This window comes from Puma concolor, chromosome B3 (genome assembly GCF_028749965.1).
Source record: "Puma concolor isolate L17-30 chromosome B3, mPumCon1.1.hap2, whole genome shotgun sequence".
Taxonomy (NCBI): Eukaryota; Metazoa; Chordata; class Mammalia; order Carnivora; family Felidae; genus Puma; species Puma concolor.
Genome location: NC_141672.1, coordinates 51,809,377 through 51,828,322, shown reverse-complemented (window position 1 = coordinate 51,828,322; position 18,946 = coordinate 51,809,377). Strand labels below are relative to the sequence as shown.

Sequence of the window (18,946 nt, the reverse complement as noted above, 5' to 3'; positions counted from 1 at the left end):
AGTATTAGGGGCACTGGCTCCTACACAGTCAACATTCCCCATAAACTTTTTGATTCCCCCAAAACTTAACTAACAATAGCCTACTGTTAACTGGAAGGAAGCCTTACTGACATAAATAATTGATTAACATATATTTTGTATGTTACACATATCATAAACTTCATTCTAGAGAAAACAAAATGCTATTAAAATCATAAAGAAAATGCATTTACAATACTATATTGATACTATAAGTTTATGTCATTTGTTTACAAGATGAATCGTCAGCTGCATCAATATTTTCCTAGATGATAGAAAACACTGTAGATATTGAGTATTACTAACACTAAACATCAAAAATGGAAAGATCTTGTGAAAAAGAAATCTTTATTTATGGATATAATGATTCATTCACTGCTAACAAAAAAAGTAGCAATATTAATGCTTTATGACAGCTTAGTGTAATTGATATGATTGCTTCATGGTAACCTACCTTGTACTAACAATGATGATGAAAATTTTGTGGCACACAGTATTATAGTCATGTTTATAGAACAAGAAAAAATGGTAATTTGTTTTTTTGAAAAACCACTTACCTGTGATGATAGACTGATACAGTTTCTTCAGGTGGTATGGGGTGGGGGCATACTATATGGTAATATAATTCTTCAAACAAAGTCCTAAAGCAATAAGAAAACACAATATTAATTTCAGTTATTAAACATAAGTCAATTTACGCTTATGTAAGGATTGGCTAACCACATCCATACAAATCTTTCACATGATGTTCTACACAGTGAATACTTAGGCAATGAGGATGATAACACAAAAATGTCTCCTACAGTTCTTGCCATACACTAATTCGATTTTTAATTAAAGACACACACACACACAAAAGATAATTATTATGCCATATAGTTCATAAACTTATTTGCTTTTCACTAAGTGGAAGTGGATCATCCTAAAGGTCTTCATCCTCAGCATCTTCACATTAAATAGGCTGAGGAGAAAGATGGGGTTGGTCTTACGGTCTCAGAGTGGTAGAAGGGGAGGGAGGAGAGGTGGGCATACTCAATGTAACTTCATGGAAAGATATCAAAATTTATGGCTTTGTAGCTTGTTCATTTCTCAAGAAATATTTATATAGGGCACCAAACCTTCTTCTACTGTTTGCTTTAGTTTCAGCGCCCATATCCTAGAAGGGTCCACATCATAAAATAAGTCGAAAACAGTCTTAAATCATTGGAACGCTTCTGCCATAGTGTCCAACGTCGATGTGTTGTGTGGCACTGCTTCTTCTACATCTTCATCATCATCTGGCACTGGGTTCGGAAGAACTCACCTCCATCAAGTCGTCTTCTGTTAATTAGCTCTTGAATTTCTCTAAGTTCCAGATCTTGAAACTCTTCACCCCCACGTTTTTTGTTTTGTTTTGTTTTTACCATATCCACAATCTCTTTTAGGATTTCGTTGGTTGGCTCTGTCATACATCCTGTGAAGTTATGCGCACCATTATCAAGACACCATTTTCTCCAGCAGGATTAGGCTCAGACTTGATGGTTTTCCTATAACAGCATCTTCAGTGGCATTTCTTCAATCCTTCCTGACTTGCACGATGTTCTATCAGGATTCTCTTCCATAACATTTACAATCCTTTCCATAGAGTACCATGTGTAATGAGCCTTAAAGGTTCTTATGACCCACTGATCTAGGGACTGAATTATAGACGTTGTGCTTGGGGGTAAGAAAACCATTTCAACAACTTCCTAATCTGGGGGTGTGGGGAGTCACAAAGAACATACGTTAGTAAGGAAGAGAAGAAAGCACTAGGATTTAAAGCAGGAAGGGATAAGCTGACTACTGTTTGGTACAAATTCAGTTAGGTTATGATCAGGACTGCCCTTATCTATAAAGCTGCTAATCCCTGAGCCTTAAAAGGAAAAGATAAAAACCAACTGCCGTTTTGGGGGTTGCACAACAAGAAGTCCTAGACAAGAACACCTTTTCTTGATTGGTTCTCTGGATGCTTTGTCCCTGAGGTCAAGAAGTACCTTCAATTGAAGGACTGCATTTTAAAGTTCTTTTGCTGTTGGACAATGTCTCTGGCTACCCAGATCCCCAGGAGTCCAACGTGACTTTCATCTGCCATAAAAATCTGTTGAGGCAGATATCCTTTCTCCTCAATGATTTTCTTAATGGTGTCTAGAAACTTGTCTGCTGTCTCTTGGTTGACAGACGCGCTTCCCCTTTATCTTGACATTTTTAAAGCCAAACCTCTTGATCTGAAATTAAACCACTCTTTGCTGGCACTAAATTCTCCAGCTTTGGATCCTTCACCTTCCTTTTGCTTTAAATTGTCATATGATGACTTCACTTTTTCTTGAATCCTGTTGCTGTCTATAGGAATGCCTTTCTTGTAGCAATCCTGTACCCACATAAAAGCTGTATTCTCAATACAAGATAAAAAGGCATTTTGTAAAAAGTGCAAAGTTTTTGCTCTTGCTGGTATACCTGCAGCAATGGCTTCATGAATTCCTTTTTTTATTTTTTTTAACAATGGTCCTTACAGCGAATTCATTTATCCTGAAATGGTGGCCAACCTCAGAAGGAGACCTCAATCTATGGTACATATCAAGCATTTCAACTTTTTTCTTGTAATGTCAAGACTTTTCTCTGTTTCTTGGGAGTGCTTCAAGAATCACTATTGGCACTTTGTATCGTTCCCATGGCGTTATTCAAGGTTTATAGTTTTGCACGGAACACAATGAAAAATACACAAGAATCATGAGATCCCTTTTTACTGCAGTATGCAATTTAGTAAAGAGATAACTGCTCATGCGGAGATAATTAGTGTCACAGGGCATTTTGAGTGGATCCTTGCAATACTTGAGCTCACCCAATAGCACCAGGAGGTGGCTGTGAAATTATTACAGTAATACAGTATATACTATAGTTAATTTTATGCAGTTATGATTTAATGCTCATCTTACATTTCTCTTGACCGTAATGGTGCCATGTTATGGTCTGTGTGTTTCTTTAAGTTTTGATACATTTTAAAATTTGATCGTATATTTGGCTATGTTTATTAAAATTATTTTTCAATGTTTATTTATTTTTGAGTGACAGAGAGACAGAGCATGAGTAGGGAAGGGCAGCGAGAGAGGGAGACACAGAATTCAAAGCAGGCTCCAGGCTCTGAGCCGTCAGCCCAGAGCCTGAGGCAGGGCTCGAACCCACGACCCGTGAAATCTTGGCCTGAGCTGAAGCCCGATGCCCAACCCCTGAGCCACCCAAGCACCCCATAGATGTTTTTAACATAAAAAGTTTAATTAAATTATTAAGAACTTCTATAATTTTAATTGAGAAGTTGATATCTTCTGGGCATTATAATTTTATTATATTAAGGGCTATTTACAAATATTTTTTGCCTAGGGGTACCTGGGTGGCTCAGTTGGTTGAGCGACCGACTTCAGCTCAGTTCATGATCTCACAGTTTGTGGGTTTGAGCCCCACGTCAGGCTCTGTGCTGATGGCTCAGAGCCTGGAGCCTGCTTCTGATTCTGTGTCTCCCTCTCTCTGCTCTTCCCCTGCTCACATGCTGTCTCTCTCTCAAAAATAAATAAAGAATAAAAAAAAATGTTTTAAAAAGCAAATATTTTTTACCTTTAGAAATAACAGATTTGCTGAATTTGCTAACTATTGCATAATGCATTATTTCTAAATAAAATAACTCCTCATTTTTGGAAATTGAATCTTGATTTGTCACAAATTGAGTAAAATAGTTCCTATCACTATAAAAGGAAACAAGAATTCTATATTCTAAAAAATTTCTATTAATTGTTCTTAAGCAATAAACTAACAAGGTGGATAAATTTGTTACAGACCAGGCTTGAGATCTCTTTTCTGTGAAAAGCAGACAAAACTCCAAAAGAAGGGCTGAGGCACCAGATTTCCCAAATAAAAATAACCTAAGGTTGGTGACTTTACTGTACCCCTCTCTTATTTACTCCATTTTATTCTTTTTTAATCTTTTTTTTAACTTTTTTAATGTTTATTTTTGAGAGAGAGAAAGCGCAAGCTGAGAGGGGCAGAGAGAGAGAGAGAGAGAGAGAGAGAATCCCAAGCAGGCTTCATGCTGTTAGCAGGGACTCCAAAGTGGGATTTGAACTCACGAACCACAAGATCATGACCTGACCTGAGGGTGAAGCTTAACCAACTGAGTCATCAAGGTGCCCCTTTAATCTTCTTATTTTGACATAGTTTCAGGCTGAATGAAGAGGTGAAAAAACAGTATAAAGAATTCCCTATCATCTTTCTCCAAATTCCTCAAATGTTAACACTTTACCACATTTGCTTTTGCTTCTCTCCTCCATTTCTCTGCTGTTGAGGAAATATAATTACAAAGAAAATCTCTCAACCCAGAAAACCTTTCCACAAAGGTAGAAGAGAAAGTTTTATTGAATAAGTATTAATCCCAAAAAATTCCAGATGCTTTTCATAGGCAGTCTGCTAAGAAATTGCTTAGACAGAAAGAAATATTGTCCTTTTATATTGCTAAGCAGGTACAAGAACTTTGCAGCCCAGAGCAAGGGACCCACTCCAGTTAGACTCGTACCCTTCCACAGAAAATGGGAGATCTCTTTTCCTAGATGATTATATTTCAGAGATGGTTCCTAGGTCTTTAAAAAAGATTATTCCTGGAGCTGAAAGCTGACAAGAGGCTTATTTAGCTTCTAAAATTTAGCTTCTATTTACTTACCTTTCAAAGATATTGAGAATACACTTACAAGTTGTCTAAAGTTCATGCTCTATGAAAAGAGAGAAGGAAAGTCACTTATTTTCAATAGGAATAATTGATCTTCTTTTTAATTTGTATTTGCCTTTACAACACACACATATATGCTTAAAATTTTTATTCTATACCTTTTGAGAGTAAGTTCAGACATCTATATTTACTAACTTGCTTAATCCCAGGATACACAGAAAACAGTTTGTGAACTGCTAACCTATACAACTGAAAAAGCATACCTACTCACTGGAGTTCAGTATTTGTGTCTATAAATATTCAAAAGTTAATTTTTTTTCTTCCCCTCCCTTCAATGAGGACTCATGTGAAACATGGTTCAGTTCATTTGTTTTTGTGGTTTTAGGATTTTTACCTAATCTGGTTGATTTTTAAAAATTATGTTTGAGTGCATGAGACAATAACATGGTTCCAAAGTCAGAACTGCATCAAGGTTATGTTTAGAGAAGTGTCTTTACCCCCTCCCCACATTTCTTCCTTTCCACTTTGTTCTTTCCTTATAAGTCACCAATCTTCCTAGGCTCATTTTCTTCTTCATGAATTCCTTTCCACAAAAATGTGCATCTATCTATATATTTTCCTATTTCCTCTTATTTTTTTTTTTAATTTTTTTTTTCAACGTTTATTATTTATTTTTGGGACAGAGAGAGACAGAGCATGAACGGGGGAGGAGCAGAGAGAGAGGGAGACACAGAATCGGAAACAGGCTCCAGGCTCTGAGCACAGAGCCCGACGCGGGGCTCGAACTCACGGACTGTGAGATCGTGACCTGGCTGAAGTCGGACGCTTAACCGACTGAGCCACCCAGGCGCCCCCTCTTATTTTTTACAAAATGATAGTACACTAAAAATACTCTTACTTTGCTTTTTCACCTGACACTTGGTTTCTCCTGGACATCATTCTATATTGGTTCATAGAACCTTCCTCATTTTTTTTAAAGAAATGTAGTACTTCCCTGTGTGAATATACCAGTTTTCTCATCCATTACCCAAATAAAGTCATATAAGAAATTACGTTTTCCAAAACAATTCTGGAATGAGTGATTGTGCATGTATATTTTTGTACTGTTGGGGATATAGATCTTCCAAAGGGAAACTCTTATTGTATACATGTAGATTTCTATGCAATCTCTGTGTCTAACACGGGGCTCCAACTCGACTCTGATATCAAGAGCAGCATGCTCTACTGACTAAGCCAGCCAGCCGCCCCTTGTTGGGTATATTTTTAGGTTAAATTCCTGGAAGTGGGTTGCTGGACAAAAAATATTGTAAAAATTTGATTTTTCACCAGCAGTGTAGGAGAGTGCTTGTTCTCTTAAAAAAATTTTTAAGGTTTATTTAATTTTGAGAGAGAGTGAGCATGAACCAGGAAGGGGCAGAGAGAGAGGGAGATACAGAATCTGAAGCAGGCTCCCTGCTGTCAGCACAGAGTCTGATGCGGGGTTTGAACCCACAAAACTTGAGATCATGACCTGAGTCACAGTCGGATGCTCAACTGGACCACCAGGTGCCCAGAGGAGTGCTTGTTTTCAGATAGTCTGCTCTTGCAAGTCTGATCAGTAAAAGGAAAACTTGACTTAGAATAATCTCAAGTTTTACTTCTCTGGATGTTAAAGGAATTCAAATATTTTCAAACATTAAATGCCTAAAATATAATTTGATATTTAAGGAATGAAAGGTTTAAAAACTTTACCAATATTTATGTCTTATTTTCTACTTTAAAAAGTCAAACCACATGCCTGCTGTTTTGCTCTACTACGCTCCAGTAGGATAGTATCTCATTTCTTATATACTGCCAAGTCTTTGGGTTTGCTAATGATTTCTTTTCCTTTGTGAATATTTGTTTTTTTACTGTTTATTTTTGAGAGAGAGAGAACGAACATGAGTGGGGGAGGGGCAGAGAGAGAGACAGATACAGAATCCGAAGCAGGCTCCAGGCTCTGACCTGTCAGCCCAGAGCCCGAGGTGGGGCTTGAACTCACAAACTGCGAGATCATGACCTGAGCCAAAGTTGGAAGCTTAACCAACTGAGCCACCCAGGTAACACTTTGTGAATATTTGTATTCCTTATTAAAAATTTTGCCTGGATATCCATTTTTAGTCCCATAGAATGCTATTAGAGTCTTGTTGGGAAAAGCTGCCACTTGTTTTTTGATGTATTCTTTAAATGGTAAATATTATACTGGTCCTTTTCTGTTTGTCACCTACATACATGCTTGTCTAAATTTCTTAAATTACATTTTGAAAAAATAATCACTGTTTTTTTTTTATTTTTTTAATTTACATCCAACTTAGCATCATCATCAATGATGATTGCAGGAGTAGATTCCTTAATGCCCCTTATACATTTAGCCCATCCCCCCTCCCACAACCCCACCAGTAACCCTCTGTGTGTTCTCCATATTTAAGAGTCTCATGTTTTTGTCCCTCTCCCTGTTTTTGTATGATTTTTGCTTCCCTTCCGGTATGTTCATCTATTTTGTATCTTCAAGTCCTCATATGAGTGAAGTCATATGATATTTGTCTTTCTCTAATTTTGCTTAACATAATAAATACCCTTTCGTTCCATCCATGTAGTTGTGAATGAAATCTTGCCATTCTTTTTGATTGCTGAGTAATACGCATTGTGTATGTATATACCACATCTTCTCTATCCATTCATCCATCGATGGACATTTGGGCACTTTCCATACTTCAGCTATTGTTGATAGTGCTGCTGTAAACACTGGAGTGCATGTGCCCCTTCGAAACAACATACCTGCATCCCTTGGATAAATACCTAGTAGTGCAATTGCTGGGTTGTAGGGTAGTTCTATTTTTGATTTTTTGAGGAACCTCTGTACTGTTTCCTAGAGTGGCTGCACCAGTTTGCATCCCCACCGGCACTGCAAAAGAGATCCTCTTTCTCTGCATCCTTGCCAACATCTGTTGTTGCTTGAGTTGTTAATGTTAGCCATTCTGACAGATGTGAGGTGGTATCTCATTGTGGTTTTGATTTGTATTTCCCTGATGATGAGTGATGTTGAGCATTTTTTCATGTGTCAATTGGCCATCTGGATGTCTTCTTTGGAGAAGTGTCTATTCATGTCTTTTGCCCATTTCCTCACTGGATTATTTGTTTTTTGGATGTTGAGTTTGATAAGTTTTTCATAGATTTTGGATACTAACCCTTTATCTGATATGTCATTTGCAAAAATCTTCAGTCATTCCATCAGTTGTGTTTTATGTTTTGTTGATTGTTTCCTTTGCTGTGCAGAAGCTTTTTATTTTGATGAGGTCCCAATAGTTCATTTTTGCTTTTGTTTCCCTTGCCTCTGGAGACATGTTGAGTAAGAAGTTGCTGCGGCCAAGGTCAAAGAGGTTTTTGCCTGCCTTCCCCTTGAGGATTTTGATGGTTTCCAGTCTTGCATTTAGGTCTTTCATCTGTTCTGAGTTTATTTTGTGTATGGTGTAAGAAAGTGGTCCAGGTTCATTTTTCTGCATGTCGCTGTCCAGTTTTCCCAGCACCACTTGCTGAAGAGATTGTCTTTATTCTATTGGATAGTCTTTCCTGCTTTGCCAAAGATTAGTTGGTCATACGTTTGTGGGTCCATTTCTGGGGTCTCTGTTCCATTGATCTGAGTGTCTGTTTTTGTGCCAGTACCATTCTGTCTTGATGATTACAGCTTTGTGATACAGCTTGAAGTCCGGACTGTGATGCCTCCAGCTTTGGTTTTCTTTTTCAAGATTGCTTTGGCTATTTGGGGTATCTTCTGGTTCGATACAAATTTTAGAATTGTTTGTTCTAGCTGAAAAGAATGTTGGTGTTATTTTGATAGGTATTGCATTGATTATGTAGATTGCTTTGGGTAGTATTGACATTTTAACAATATTTGTTCTACCTTGTTGGGAAAAGCTGCCACTTGTTTTTTGAAGCAATATTTGTGCTTCTTCAATTTCTTTCATAAGCTTTCTATAGTTTTCAGTGTATAGATTTTCAATTCTTTGGTTAGATTTATTCTTAGGTATTTTATGGTTGGTGCATAATCACTAAGTTTTAATACTTCATTGCTAAGTATTTGGCTAATTTTCTTATGTTCATGATCTCATTTAAATCCTCACTGTAATTATATAAAGTAGTTTATTTTTAAACATATAAAGTATGTTTATTTCTCTAAGATCAGAAAAATTAAAATACACAATTACTAAGAGTCAGAGCAGAGATTCCAAACAGGTTCTTGCTGACCTGGGAATGAGGGATTAACCACTATTCTATTATGCAGTCATGTAAACCAGGGTTGTTGACTGAGTAAACTCCAAGTTAGCTGAGGGTGAACCTTTGTTTAAAAATCACATTTTCAAGGGCAGTAAGCTCTTCAGGGATTAAAAAGTCAGTAACCATCCTCCCCCCAAAAAAGTTAGTAAACCCCAATCTTGCATTTTTGAGTGACAGGGTAAACCAAATCTATAGGAAGTGAAAGTCGAACTAAGAAAAATTCAAAAAATTCCCCAATTCAAAGGTTTTCAACATAACATTGGGGGAAACAGGACTCTTTTCTTCTTTCTATGCTATGTACATGTTAACTAATTGTAATATGTATCTAAATTAGGCTTCATATTTATAGACATGGAATAAAAAAATTCTAAACCAAGTATTACAAGAGTAAAATTATAAACCTTAGGAATAATTTTATCAGCAAATAAATGGCTCCTGTGTGACAATAACATCACACTGAAATAAATATGCCTCTGAATCCTCTTCCATGACTGATTCTGTTATTCTTCAATGGAGCTGAACTCAGAGTGGGCTATTTTAATCTTTCACATGGCTGCCTTCCCAGGCATGTCAAGTACTCTCAAATTTTAGATTCATCAGTCCAAATCTCTTTGCAGTAGTTATTCATTTTAGGCCTTATAAGCTAACAGAGATGTGCCTGTCACAAAATATGAATGGAAGTTCCTTTTCCTTTCTTTTTATCTACCTTTTTTACCCTCTTGTTGCAGCTGTTATTTCTGGAACCTTGATGCATTCAGGATATCAATTGCACTGATTCACCTCCTACATAAGCTGGTTTCATGCATGAAAAAGCAAAAGCCTTAAAATATTGTAAGTGGAATGAACTTACAGCAAGTATTAAATGTTTTCATTATAGATAAGGTATATATACCTGTCTTGAATCTCAAAAAAAAAAATCCTAAACTTTTTTTCTCATCTTTAATACAAATTGCTCATGAAACATGATAAGCAGGAGAAAAATGCAATCTCACTTCAACAGAATAAATTAAATAGTGAATATTTTTACAGTGGATTTTACACCCATATAGGTCACCACAAGCCACCTCTTTGGGGCATTTAATTTTTCATTCTCATTGTTTTTAAGCCTCTTTATGTAGAAAATGATAACCTTGAAAATCCTGTAATAAGAGACATATTACTGACACGTATGCAGGAAAATTCAGAGACTATTCACTCTCAAGTATAGCTGAAATTCTGTTATCTAAACACTTCATACCATAAAATTTACATGACTGAGAATCAAGTAACTTTGAATTTAAATTTTCTTAATATCATTTATTAAAAATCTACTTAGTATGAGGAATAGCTGCATAATGATTTTTATATGCACTATAGACAGATGTATTTTATGTAGTCATTATTTTAGAAACATGAAAATTTCCCTTTGAAGCAATACCTACCCTATTTTGTCCTAGGTAAGCAGAACATACACATTTCTGATTTCTCCCCCATAATTAAAAAACTGATGGACAGATTTCCGTGAGGTTATGGCTTAGTGAATAAGACAATCATATGGGAAATAACAAGTTAGAAGAAAATAAAAAATAGAATACCAAATGGAACATGAGGTATTCAACTAATTTTATCAACTCATGTCTCTTTTATCTTTAGGCATCTGTTCCCTTTGAATTCCTATAGTTGTATGTAATACTTCCTTCAGATTATTTTGTCAACTTCATACAATGTCAACTTCTGACAAAGAAAAATAGGATTATTGCCAACTCCCAAGTCAGTACTAAATATTAGGCATTATGAAATGCATCTTCAGTTCCTTTTGGAAAGCAATTTCACTTAGTCCATTTTCACTAAAGTTTCAAGTTTATTATTTATTTTGAGAGAGAGAATCCTAAGCAGGCTCCATGCTGCCAGCACAAAGCCCAATGCAGGGCTTGAACCCACGAAGCCAAAAGATCATGACCTGAGCCAAAACCAATGATCAGATGCTTAACCAGCTGAGCCCCCAGGTGCCCCAATATCCATGATGGTTTTAAATATTTGATTTTAGTTCTTTGGAGCTCATATTTATCAAGATTTTATATATGCTGCACACATGAGTACATTAATATTCATAGGGATTTTTACAAATGCTAAAGAGGTTAGAAATTTTCTCAAATAGGCAACAAAAATATAATTGACTGATGGTTGATTGCTTCTAAACTATTGTATGTCTTTAATCCTTAGGATGGGGACAAAAGGGATGAAAATACAGTCCCAAGTGATTATCTTAATTGGGTTTCTCTAGTAGAAATCTTCTGGATTTCTGACTCCTTTCCTTTTACTTCTCCAAGACTGACTTAAGTATTTGGAGTAGAATTTTGTTTTTATGGAGCCTCATTGCTTAAGAGGGAGAGCCTTAGATCTACTTAGTGTTCAGGTGGGTGCTCATGTGTTTGGTTCCACCTGAGTGTCAGGGATAACTGGGCAAATGCTGAACTGCAACTGGTTCTACCTGAATGTTAGGTACAGTCTACACCTCCAACAATTTCCTACAATCTCAAAGTTTTTGCCCCACCTCTACCTAGGCTACCAAACCTCCCAGATAGATATTCAGAGTCTCCAAAATGGGACATATGGAGCCTTGTGGCTTCCTTACCTATGGTGCAGAAACGAAGAGTAATTCAGGCTCCTTTGCATAAGTGTTGACTATCAATCATTGCATGCCATTCTGGTAATAGCCCAATGATTAAGGCATCTCCTAAAGCAAGTGTGCCACAGGTAGAATATTGTCACTCCATGTTTTAATACTAACTTGGAAGATTAGGATATTTCTAAGGTATCCCCACCAACTCTGGATTCAAATCCTGCAGAAACTGACATCCTACCCATTTAATGTCCTTCCTCTTTTCTCTCCTATCGACTTCTCCCTACAACCCACTAGAAACTGGAGGTTCAAGATTTAGGTTTTTTAAATTCCTCAGCATTATTTCCTTCTTTTATCTAATGCAGAAAACTTAGTTTTCATGAACAAAGAGATGTCCTTTCAATACTTGGAAGAATTCAAACTATAATTTTTTAGTATTCATTCATGATCTAGTAAATGAAAGCTAAGGAAATCCTTTCTTTATCCACTAATCTCAGATTTCAAGATGAGCTTTTACTGCAAAATTCTGCTTTAAATATCAAAACTGAATATTTACTTTTTTCCCTTAAGTATTCTTCACTTCAGCCTTTAACATTCAATCAACCGACCCCAAGGCAGAAAATTTAATTACATAAAATGTCAAAGGAGAAAAGCACATTGACATAGTTTAGAACTGCTAGAAATGGATGAGACCAACACTCATTTCTCAGGATTACAAAAATCATGTATCATAGCTTCATAATAGAGAAATCTCTTGTCAAAATCAGAAATGGGATTTTACAAAAGTATCATGGGATCGATAGCAGTCAGAATAAATCTCTGTCCCAGTAACATTCAGACAATAAAAAACAACCAACTAATTGCCCATGCTTTGGAAGTTTACAGGAGAAATTTAATATTTCCTCTGGTTATGACCATTAACCAATTCCAGTGACAACCATACCCAGAATATGGTTACTACTCAAAAACATTTGTTGTATGAATCAACTAAAACATTTCTTTATCCCTGAGAGAACTATTGTTTGAAAATCTTAAATATCTAATGGAACCACATGTCCCTGTTACACAGGACTCTACCAGGTCTGCTACAACAATTGTTCTGGTAGTATTGGCAACTGCCCCTCAAAACAACACCAATGTATTGATAGTCTTCAATGATTTAATCCTTTATATCCCTATGGGTGTAAGCTTGTCAAAAAATCTAAACTCCATCAATTTCATCACAGCTAATAATGACACTTCTATAGATAATATTCAAGTCATCTCTCATCTTTGGTGATCAAAGAATAGCTGTAATTGAAATTTACTCTTACCTAATTTTTGTTTTCCATTATAATTAACCCATTTTGAGAGTTTAAGAGATGATTCATTACTGAGTTATCTGTTCATAAATGATGAAGTTTTATTGAAAATAGGTTTCTTTTCCTAGGGATAGTCACATATTCCTACTCCAAGAACTATCCATTCACTGGAAAATATTAGCTAAAACTACATCTGAGGGGCGCCTGGGTGGCGCAGTCGGTTAAGCGTCCGACTTCAGCCAGGTCACGATCTCGCGGTCCGGGAGTTCGAGCCCCGCGTCAGGCTCTGGGCTGATGGCTCAGAGCCTGGAGCCTGTTTCCGATTCTGTGTCTCCCTCTCTCTCTGCCCCTCCCCCGTTCATGCTCTGTCTCTCTCTGTCCCAAAAATAAATAAAAACGTTGAAAAAAAAATTAAAAAAAAAAAAAACTACATCTGATTGTTATTTTGTGTATCATAATCAAATCTATACAAAGAACTATACTTGGGAATTACGAACATACTTACCATACTCTATTAAAGTCCTCAACTTTCTGAAGGATTATAAATAAAAAGGCCTTATAAAAAGTCAGCATTAAATTTGCAAGACTATTTTAATGTGTTATAGAAAGCTAATGGTTTAAGGGGGCTTCTAGTCCAATTTAATTCAAAGTTTCAGGTACAAGGGGTGATGTATTTAACTCAGCCTATTGTAAAGAATTTTCAAAATACTTAAGCTACTTCAAATACTAATGCTACTTAGCATTCATACTGAAAATTTTGTGCATATCATCAGGGATATCTTGAGGCCAATATCATAGGAGAATGATGAATAAGGCTTTTGAGTTCACTTATTCAATGTGCCACACTGTAGTTAACACAAATAGTAATGTTGATTTAAGATATGTCTATTCAGAATTTACTGCAGGCTTATTATATACAAATAAGAATGCATTATAGATGATGTTATTTTTTACATCCTCATGTTAACTTTACCCTAAAATGTTTAATATTTCCTGGGCAACAGAGATATTTGACCTTTAATTAAGATTAAGGGTTTTAGATTGTAAAAGTATAAAAAGATCCAGAGGGAAAATAAGGTAGTACAGCATTGCTATTTTGGAGACTATTTCTTTGCAAACATGTAATATCAAATTAACAGATTTTTTTATCTATACTTTTTGAAAATCACAACCATCCTACGGTAGTTGATAAAGGTTTAACTGACCTCTCTCTGTTGATAGACAGACACACACACACACCCTGTGAGGCTGGCTTCATCTCTATGCAAGATTGTACAGGTGGAGAGTGGCTTATCTAGATAGACACTGAACCTAGGATTTTTGGCTCCAAAGTCTTAAAACCATCACCCTCTTCTACCTAGATCATCTTCAGTTTTATTGTTTCTATCTCCACAACCAGGAAATAAATACAAATCTCATGCAATTATGTCAGCCCTTTCCTAATATATACTGATATATTTTATGTTATTTGTCATGGTTTGTAGATTTTAATAGCTACTTGTACATATGAATCTCTCCTAGCAAACAATACTCTATACATGTGGCACATACCAGGTGTTATGGATGACACAAAGAAGGAACAGGCACAAGCTTTATATAAATGATACACAAATGTATTTTCTGAACGAACTGATCATTTACTGAATATCTTAGCACACTTTTTCTCAATGTGTTAAATGGGATCATGGCTATTTTTTGAGACAAGCTCCTGTTCCATCCCAATTATTCCTTTAGTATAAACCTGGACACAAGAAGGTTGAGTACATATGAAGCCTGTATCCTAGTGAGGCTTATTTACTTTCATGAAAGTCTATCAGCACTTTTCTATGCTCAGTTGTACATCAAACCCATGGGTACCCTTCCCTGGCAACATAGCAAAACTGCACTTCATATTCTTGACATAAAATATAGCCTTGATCTTTCTGATAATCATTTTTTCTTAAAGCTTGATTACACGAAATGAGGGGCGCCTGGTGATTTAGTCAGTTAAGCATCCGACTTTGGCTCAGGTCATGATCTCGCGGTTTGTGGGTTCAAGGCCCACATTGGGCTCTGTGCTGACAGCTCAGAGCCTGGAGCCTGCTTCACATTCTGTGTCTCCCCTCTCTCTGCCCCTCCCCTGCTCATGCTCTGCCTCTCAATAATAAGTAAATGTTAAAAAAATTTTTTTTAAAAAGAAAGAAATGATACATATGCCAGACATAGATACATTCTTTTCTTGCCCCTTATTAAGAGAATTTTGCTTTTTCTATGGTTCAGCCATACATTTTGTTTACAGTCGCCACCATCTCAAACTTTCTTGCTTCTAGCAGTAGGCATGTGACTTAGTTCAAGTGACTGAAATGTAAGAGGAATTATAAGATATAACAGGTGGGTCTCTTGGAAATTTTTTTCAAAAGGACAGAATAAGACTGCATCTTTCTTCATTCTTCTTCCTGCTTAAAATAGGATACAATGAAGGTACAGGAAAACTTTTGTGACTGAATGGGCTAAAGGCACATGCTAAAGATTTCACAGCAACAAGATAGAATGCCTGGGTCCTCCATGATGCTAAGGAACTGCTGTGTCTTTTCTCCCTCACACTTTGTTACAGGAGTAGTACCCCTCATCTAAGCCCATGATGTTAAGTGTTCCACACTTCCAGCTGAATAGAATTCTAACTCACACAATATTCATGGAATACTACTGAAAGCCATGTTTAAGGCAACCTGTGGTCCATAGAATACCATTAAATAAAGTACTGAGATCTGCAAGTTAATAAGGACCTAATGTGACTTAACCATAGAAACTCCAAAATTAAGAGATATGCATTTTGTTAGATTTTATCCTTAGATCAAACTAGATAATCAGAAAGCTGCTTAGATAGATAACATTGTTTTCTTGCCTTGTAAAATTTTACTCACTGATTTGCTTTCCTTCTTTGTTTATGCCACCAGGAAGTACAATACTTAATCATTATCACTTCTAATGACTATAGACTCCGGGACTTGATGAGATCTATTTTATATACTAATCGTAACTCTAACTTTATACTATCATCTTAATTTTATTTGTGGTCATATTTTCTCAGTTTTTATATTGGTCTATTATTATATAGGCTTATACACAGTTTCATTTATAGAGTAAGGCTGCTTATACAGAACAAAGTATCCTCTATACCACAGGCCATCCCGAACAAGTGAGCAGGAGTCGTTATTACTTCCAGCAGTGGACTGGTGTTTGGATGGCAAAACTATTCTCTGTAATAGCCCCACAAACTGCACAAATAATAGCATTCTTTCCCTTTCTGGTCTATCGATAGTGAAGTACACAATTTCTAATAATTTGTTAAAGAAATGGTCTTTGTTTTTGAGCACTCCCTCTCCATGTTAAAGACCTCAACACTATCTCAGAAAAAGTGTTCATTTCACTCCACATACAGTATCCTAATAATTATGTATACAGCTTAGGAAATCCAAACCAACAATTACTTTTACCTTTAAGCGAGCTTTCTGAATTGCTTCAACAACAGTCTCCAAATGTTTCAGGTATTTTTCCATGACTGAACTAAAAATAATCAAGCCATCAATACATGTTATTGCAAAGGATCTCATTTTAGGCCACAAATAATCCATCATTTACTTGAAACTAACAATATTATTTTTTAAACACCCTTGAATTATCTCAACAGACTTTTCCAGAATATACCAGTTTATGGTCAGAACGTGAAATAAGCTTTGTGCAAAATGATTTTTATCTACTTTTTTACTCAATAGGAAAATTCCACAATTAATATAATCCTCCATTAAATTAATTACAATAAATTGACACTTTAAAGATAAACAGCAAAATATCTTTTTTTCTCCAGAAACTCCTTAACATACAAAAGCAAATATATTTGTTATTAATAATTTTAAAAGCAATATTTTAAAATAAAATCAAAATTCATGAATAATTATGGATAGTAAGTGGTTACTATTCTCCTTTTTTTTTTTAATTCAGTACCAGTTTCCAGAATATTCCATTATTGAAAAATGAGAAAATATCAGGGAAACACAGATATTTAGAGAGAATATTCCATGAAAATGGCAGTGGCAAATCTTAAACAATTCTCAAATTTCAAGAGTTTAATCTTTTTTTCACACCCCAAGTATTTTATTAGTTTTAGTACTACTTTTACAAGTTAAAAAAACAAAAACAAAAACAAAAACAAACAGCCCCCAAGTTCTATTAGCTTGTGTCTTCTCAGCATAGAAATTCTAATAGAAGAAGATTAGGTTTGAAAACAGCATTTATTTTCCTATAATCAGTTAAGGCCACCTGAACATCCATTACTGTCATTATTGCCTCTGCACATTAGAACAGAACACCCAGGATTTTTTTACATACCTGTGCATCCCAAAGTGAGCAGAGAGGACCTCTGTGTGGGCAGTGGATCCAAGGGAATGGGTGAACCTGTCCTACCCCAGTTTAACACAATCAGGAAAAGGGGAATGGAGAGGGTAAAAAACTGGATGGATGCCATTGGAAGGTAGAGAATTTGCAGAGGTCCAGCCTGCCTGACAGGGGAATCCAGCATGCCATCAGTGAGAAATAAAGACAAGTTTTGAGGCAAGGGAGACAGAACTTGCCAAGTCAGCATTGAGCTTTTGGTAGCATAAAAGGCTACCTCTCCAACAGAGGAGATGGAAAGCAAAAGTGACAAGTGACTACCTAGTTGCCCCAGGTGATTGAGTCACAAGTTAAGGGATCCATTTCTCTCCAGCAGCACCTGAATTGCTAAGGAAAGATCTCTGGGAGGAAAGTGAAAGAGGCAGACAAGTTTATCAAAGGGCACTGAATGAACATAGGTCCTGATGTTTGTTTCAAGATTTCAGCAGGAGATCTCTCATGAACCTCTGGGAGTGCCTCACTTGAATATCCCCCTACTGGGCCAGTGGGCACCCCCCAAAGCCCCAGATGCTAAGTACACATCTTTCCCACCTCTGCAACTAGCTCTTGCAGCAGGAGAAATCACAAACTTGAGTAATAGTCACCTTCTAGTATGCAAAAGAAAGGATTCTAATTGCCAGACTGTTGAATTATAAGAGACAAAGTAAACATAAATCCTTACCTGAGGAAGGTCTTTGCTACTCTACATGTGAATCGTTAGACATCATGAAAAATCAAGGAAATAGGTGTCACAAAAAAAGAAAATAATTCTCCAATAACTTAACTCAAAGGCATAGAATATTGCAATCTAACTGATAAAGAATTCAAAATAGCTGTTTTAAAGAAATTCAATAAATTACCAAAAAACTCAGAAATAATACTGGTAAAGTCCTCCTTCTGTTGATTAAAGAGACTTAAATTATTAAAAAGAACCAAACAGAATTCTGGAGCTGGAGAGTACATTGGCAGCACTGGTAACAGGGCAGACCAGATAGAAAAAAGAGTATGTGACTTCAAGGATAGAAATATAAAAATAATTCAGTTCAGAGAAGAGAACAGTTTTAAAAAAAACTGTTCATTTAGAAAGCTATCAAATTCATTTAGGAAGTCAAATGCAAGAATCATCAGTGTACTAGAAGAAGAGAGGGAGAAGGGAGCAGAGTTTAAAGAAATAACAGCCAAGCATTTCTTAAACCTTGGGAAGGAACTGTACATAAAGTCCACAAAGTTAATACAACACCCTATTGTTATAATGCAAAAAGACCTTCTCCAAGACCTAGTAAAATAAAGCTGTCAAAAATAAAGAAACTTAAAGGCAGTCAGAGGAAAAAGGAAATCTACAAAGGAACCCCCATTAGGCTATTAGCAGATTTCTCAGCAGAAACTCTATAGGCCAGAAGATAATGGAATGGCATATTCAAAGTATTGAAAAATAAAAATTGCCAGCCAAGAATGCTTTATCTGTCAAAGTTATGCTTCAAGTACAAAGAAATAAGGCTATCCTAGACAAAAGCTGAGGGAGTTCACCACTATTAGAACTGCCTTGCAAGAAATGCTAAAAAGAATTCTTCATGCTGAAATTAAAAGATGTCAGTC

The 18,946-nt window shown here is 36.1% G+C and overlaps 2 long non-coding RNA genes across 2 annotated transcripts in view; one reads left to right on the top strand and one right to left on the bottom strand.

Moving 5' to 3' along the window:
* LOC147579980 (uncharacterized) overlaps positions 1 to 18,946 on the top strand; it is a 55,856-nt gene that overhangs the window by 11,679 nt on the left and 25,231 nt on the right. The gene's annotated exons all lie outside the window — the stretch shown is intronic.
* Positions 604 to 16,491, bottom strand: LOC147579981 (uncharacterized). The gene is made up of 3 exons (XR_015251857.1): positions 16,417 to 16,491; positions 4,739 to 4,787; positions 604 to 659 (listed from the first exon to the last, which is right to left on the bottom strand). It is a non-coding gene; the product is annotated as an uncharacterized LOC147579981 (long non-coding RNA).